Raw genomic sequence first — 6,583 nt, 5'->3', positions numbered from 1 at the left:
CTAAAGCAAAAACTCGCGGACAGGGCTAGGCATGCAAGGGGGACAGGTGGGGGTCCCACCCCTGTGTCATTGGAGTTGACCGATTTAGAAGAGCTGGCACAGGGGTGTGTGCAGCCTGTGGAGGTGTTTAGCGTGTCCAACATGGATACGGACATGCCAGACTTTGCGGCTCCTCATGTTGTCCCAGGTAAATCTTTTGATGTCATCAACTCTGAAATGTTATTGTGCCAATATGTAGATTCTAATGTGAGGCTTTTCTCTTTTTTCCTAACAGAGACACAGGCGGATGAGTCTGCTCCAGAGGGGAGCCTTGGCCGCCGAATTTCTGCTGGCTCGGCAGGGGAGGAACCAGTACATCCGGCTGAGGACCCTGCAGAAGCCAGTCCAGGGCAATCCCCCTCGCAGGCAGTGTCCCTCCTCACAGAACTCAATTTCAAATCGGATTTCCATACGGAGATTCTGCAGAGGATGGACGCCAGTCTGGTACGGGTGGCTGAGGCCCTGGAGCAAAATGCTGCGGCCAACGTGACCATTGGTCAGGCCCTGGCGGAAAATACCAGGGCCAACATCCGCATCGCCAATGCCCTGGAGCAGCTCGTTCGCCAGCACATGGTGGAGCCGACCTCCCTTCCTGCCGGAACATCAGGATCCTCCACCTCTGGCACAACATCAGCCAATCCTCCAAATGTGCCTAGCCCTGTGCCTAGTCCAGAGGCCACAACATCTGCCTCTGGACAGGCCAGCCCGATGACATCCCGGACCCGGTCTGGCGCCCTCCCTCCACCATCCAAACGGGTGAAATAACGGTGACAGCAATGGTGACTTTTCCCACAATCCTTCTGTGCTTGGCTCATATTCCTTTCTGGTCAAAACTTCCCTCTCCTTTCTTGTGAAATGTTTTTAAATTTTTTTTGTATGTTTATGTCAACAGTTATGTTGGGCCAATTTGTTTGGCAGAAAAAGATGTTCCCAATTTTTTTTTTTTTTTTTTTTTGTTTGAGCAATAAATTGAAACAAAAAATCTGACATTGGATTGTGAAATTATTGTACAAATGGGTTACATTTAATCCTGGACCAAAAGGCAAAAACTGGGAAAAAAAAAAATGGGCTCTTTAAGGAACGTTTAAAAAATCATATAACGAGGCAAATTCAAGAGGCAAAAATAAAATGGTGCGAAAATTAAAACATGATGACATTATTGTTACAATAGGCCCTAACCACCAAATTGAGGGCAAAATAAACCCCCACAAATGTACGCAAATTGATTGTGTCATCCTGACATTAGCAGCTCTGATTTCCACCTGCGTACGGTTTTGTGCTTTCCCAAAAAACTGATTTCAAAACACATACCAAGCCGGTTTTCAATCCAACACTAATTGCTTTTCAGCCCTCCCGCGATTAATCGCAACAACATCGTGGAGTCCCGGTACGGAGGAGAAGGCCATCGCCAATGTGGTCGAGTAATCCAGACCCTAAGCTGTGCGAGCATTTTGAAGGGAAAGAGGATCATCCAGTGACGTATGAGTCGGTCCGAACACATTTTACGCTCGCATTTGCTAATGTATGTACGCCCCAAAAACGCCTCGCCACGCCTGTGTTTTTCCATCTCCACCCCCGTCAACACCCAAAAACGCCCTGTTCTGTCAATCACATTTTACATGTCACTTCCTGTACGCTATTTGACGAACGAGACCAAAAAAACTCGCAATCTGCCGTACGCACATGCGCACTGTTACACCGACGCATGCGCGGTTAATCAACATCGGAACGCAACAAGCGTACTGCTGTTTGCGAGTGGCTCTGAATGAGGGCCCTTGTCTCTACTTTTGGAGCCTGTGAGTTAGTTCCCAAATTCAATATTAAAGGCATCCTAACATCTAAGGTTACCCATGGCTTAGCACATAAAGGTTCAAAAAGAACGAGGCACTAATTGTCACCTGTGCTCAAGCATAGATATCCTAAAAACCTGGACTGTTATGGTGCGTACACACGTAGCGATTTAATTGATCGATTTCAACGATAACGATATTGTTAATGTTATTGTTCAAATCGGTCATTTAAATGCTCCCTACCAACTCACCATTGACCAGCGATGCGCACCCAAGTATGGACGATAGCGATATCGTCCATCGACTGTGCATGCCGGTCAACTTGCTCGATATCGTGCAGGTTACTATAGGGACCCACGATCGTTGATCGCAGGTCGCTATAGTCACCGGTGAGTAGTAGGTGGTGTGCTGGATGATCGATATCGATCATCCAGCCCTCCAGAGAGGGTGCACGACGTTCAGCCAGCAATATCGTATCGCTGGCTGATCACTACGTGTGTATGCACCATTGGATTGCCTTGGGGAACCAGCTTTGGATCCACTGCTGTAATTTATTACACAGTGGGACATAGGGGCTTATGTAATAGGGTGCGATCTGGTGCCGCTGTGGGAAATCCTGCGAGTCTTCCTGTATTTTTAAAGAGGCAATCACTTTAAAATGATTGCCTCTTTAAAAATACAGGAAGACCCATAGGAGTTCCCGCAGTGGCACCAGATCGCACCCTGGGCCAGATGTACAGTATTAAGCTCTGGAAAGTGATAAACTCCCAGCAACTCAATTCCTAACTGGCATATTACAGGCTGTGTTTAAAAAATGACAGGAGCTGAGTGGCTGGTACTTTATCACTCCCCAATTTATCACTTTCCAGAGCTTAATACATCTGCCTACTACATAAACTCCATAATCTTCACAGATCAGCAGGTTCCTTGTAATTTGACTGCCACTCGGAGGGACTACAAGTCCCAGAAAATCCTGGGCATGGATTCAAATCTGATTTTTTTTTAGACAAATATAGAACAACATTATCAGGAGTGCCAAGTAACACTATCTCATTAATATCTAATTAATAGCACTAGTTTAATTGAGATTAAAATGAGTGACATATTATTCCATGATAATTTAGACTGTGAAGTGCTTAAATCTATTTGGCTTATATTGTCTTTAATATTTTTTCGCTACTTTAATATGTATTTCTGGATTTAGTAAAGTTATATTTATTTGCATTGATTTGTTTTTTTATTATCTTGATTCCTGTTGAGATTAGCGCTGCCCTTTGTTATTATTGCAATTTGTTTGGGTACAGGAGCAGATCCTGCCATTAGTGAGTTGCTTTCTCACCAACAAGACTGGCAACAAGTGCACATCTTCTGTTGTTCCTGCAAACCCTGTTTTCTCTGAATCGTGCCTACTGTGGAAGCTAATTGCAGAAGGAAATGCCAGTGTCTTTTTCACACTCACTAGGAATATGGGGTTACTTATAATTAACATTTATATAGCACCAGCATATTCTGTTGCACTTTAAAATTGTGGTGGTGGTGGAGGGAGGGGGGCAGTAATAAAACAAGACTGAGTAATTACACACAGAAAAAGTGGTAAGAGGGCCTTGCTTACAATCAATAGGGAAAAAAGAAATTGATGCATAGGGATAAGTACAAATGGTTAATAAAAACAAAAACAATTCACTAAAACAAATCCTAAGAGAAGGGAAAGCATGGTGGTGCAATGATTAGCTTGCTACCTCACAGTACTGTCGTTCTGCATTCGATTCCCACCAAGACCCTAATTGTGTGGAGTTTGCATGTTCTCCCCATGCTTGCGCGGGTTTGCTATGGTTGTTCCGATTTCCTCCCACTTTTCAAAAAAATACTGGTAGGTTAATTGGCTTTTGACAAATATTTTAAGCCTAGTGTTTGTGTCTCTGTACATGTGACAGAGAAAGTGATGCTGAATACGTGTGCTATAAAAAAAAATGTAATAATAAATTGTAATAAAAGGGAAAGCCGCACAGAATACTCTTCTATGCAATAATAATGTGACAGAAAACCACAGAATGTAAACTTCAACAATGAACTACTGGAAACAAGGGTACTCTAGGAAATGCAACAATTAATATAAAAACAAGTTTTTTTATTAGAAATAAAAATAAAATTATCAGCACTGAAATTACTCCCCATCGTCAACAAATGATCAACAACACAAAATATGAAAACAAGAACATAAAGGTGTAAAGAAATAGTGACACATTTAATTAAAATCACAATCCACAGCTTTTGTAGTATTAAGATGGCTTTATTGTCTGCTATACTCAATCTGAATTTAATTGCGACCTGTGGGGGTCATTCAGACCAGCTCGCGAGCGCAGGACGCTCGCAAGCGGGTCGATGTTGCCCCACTGGGGAGCTCCGTCATGCGCATGCGCGAGACACGGACAGCGACGGGCTCTCTCCGTCGCTCCGGGTCTCCCACCAAAGGGGGTGTGCTGTCAATCAACATCGACAGCACGCCCCCTTTGGTGGGCGTGCCGGGGGCGTGGCTGCCAGACGGAGGCGTTCCCATGGGAACGCCTACCGTCTAAAGCCGGCCCCACTGACATCAGTAGTGATGTCAGTGGGAGTGATTTTGGCTCTGATATAGCCAAAATCACTCCAGGGCTTGCGGCAGCGAGACCCTACCGCAGGGTCTCCATCGCAAGCCCGATGGTCGCGATGGTCTTGACCATTGCGACCATCATCAAGGACGCTTGCTATAGCTGTGGGTGGTCACCCACAGTTATACGAGCAGCCAGGAGGCCGCTCTGGTCAGAGCGTTCGGCTCTGAATCAGGCCCTGTATTTGTTAGAAAAATATTAAGCTGTTAACTAGACCAGGCTGATTACATAATATGTAGACCTGATGGGAGGGGCTTGTGTTGTATACAGATATCATGGTTAGGATGTGAGATCATAATAAGTTAAAAATATTGTTGGTAACCTTTTCATAAATGTAGATTAAACAAGAGATGTAAGAGTTCTGTTTGGGGGTCTGGCAAATAATACTGATTTTCCACCCAATTCCTGGGCCTGACCCGAGATTTGGAACACCGTTCCAAAACGGGACAGACCCCTTTTCCACTGCGGCGCCGGTCCCGGTTATTCCTGGATCGGCGCCGTTCACACTGCATCAGGGTGCAATGGAACCCTTCTACCGGCACTTGGAGATGACATCGGAAGTCCCCATGCTGTAAACGGGACTTGGATCAAACAAACCAGGTTACCCGTTTACACTGAGGCTTCTTAGACATGATCTGAATGTTCACAAAACCTACTGAATTTCTGCCACTCAAACTTAAAAAAGCAATTACATTTCCGATCACTAATGCTGACGCCTTAATGGATGTGTGCCTTGCGCAATACAGATATGGTATGCCATCACACCCTGTGGTTAACTACAGATTCAGCTCTCTCACAGCGTTCTAGCGCTGGGGGGGGTAATACCACAGCCAGGGGAGCCCTTTCACCGGGTCTCTCGGCCAAATCATTGCCCCTGACCGCTAGTCAGCCCAGGTCGGGGATCCCTGGGGAGCTGGAGATCCCTCCCAATAAAGGGGTCCCCCTCTCTAGGGCACCCCAGGCCTTGGCTGATAGCCCGGGACTATCCCTGGCACCCCTGGGTGGTGGGTGCTGGGTTGATTGTGTGAAGTAACCCCCCCATTCCCCTAAAGCACAACCAGCCCGTGCTTTTCACGGCCACTCCTGGTTGTGAAAATGCAGGGAACAAAAGCGTAGGGGTCCCCCATATCTAGCACAACCAGCACCGGACTAGTCAGAACCAGCCCTGGTTGCCAAAATATGTGGGACAAATGACGTAGGGGTACCCCATACTTTGGGCAACCAGCACTGGGCTCTGATCTGGTTCTGAAAGTACAGGGGGGAAATGAGTAGGGTCCCCTCTGTATTATCCAGAACCAAACTTTTTCTAGCCCTTTCACCAGGCCCCCCAGCCAAAGCATTAACCCTGACTGCTAGTCAGCCCAGGTCGGGGATCCCTGGGGAACTGGGGACACCCCAATAAAGGGGTCCCCCTCTCCGGAGCTTTCCACGGCACCCCAGGGCAGTGGGTGCCGGGATGATTATGTATAGTGTGAATATTGTCCTTTGCAGGTGTACCACAGATCCCAGTAAGCCTCCCCTACATGCTAGTACTTGGAAAACCACAAGTACTAGTATGCAGGGCATTAGAGCCCACTGGCACCTGTGGTCCACCTGTAAAGAAAATATTAAAATAAACACATATTGTAATATATTATTTTACTGCCTCTTCAACTGGGGGGCGGCGGCCTTTAAGCTCTTTTGTGTGGCCGCCACCACCCCAGGGCTTCGGCGTCTTCTCCTGGCGGTCGCCAACCCGCCAGGGCTTCTAATCTCTTTCTGCTCACACGCTGCTCTGCTATGTATAGCAGCGGTGTGTGCTCACCCCCCACAGCCAGTCATCGGATGGGCATCGGAATGCTGAATCTGATGGCTAGCAACCATCGAATTCCCGGTATTCCATCGAATCGGAAAATGGTTGTCCATCCTTAGGACAGAGCATCCATAAGCAGTTGAAAGGGTTTTTCACTTTGTCATATGTGACCCTTGAAATTGAGGTGAAGGCCACATAATCTGTTATGCATCACCCAAATTCCAAGGGCACTTTGTTGCCCGGTAAACCTCTTCTCATATCTTTAAGCTTGGAAAGTAGAGGCTGCGGACACATTTTCTCCACTGTGTGTATTT

This window comes from Taudactylus pleione, unplaced genomic scaffold (genome assembly GCF_031769625.1).
Source record: "Taudactylus pleione unplaced genomic scaffold, aTauple2 ptg000129l, whole genome shotgun sequence".
NCBI lineage: Eukaryota > Metazoa > Chordata > Amphibia > Anura > Myobatrachidae > Taudactylus > Taudactylus pleione.
The sequence above is the reverse complement of the archived record's forward strand: the minus strand, read 5'-3'. Positions refer to the sequence as shown.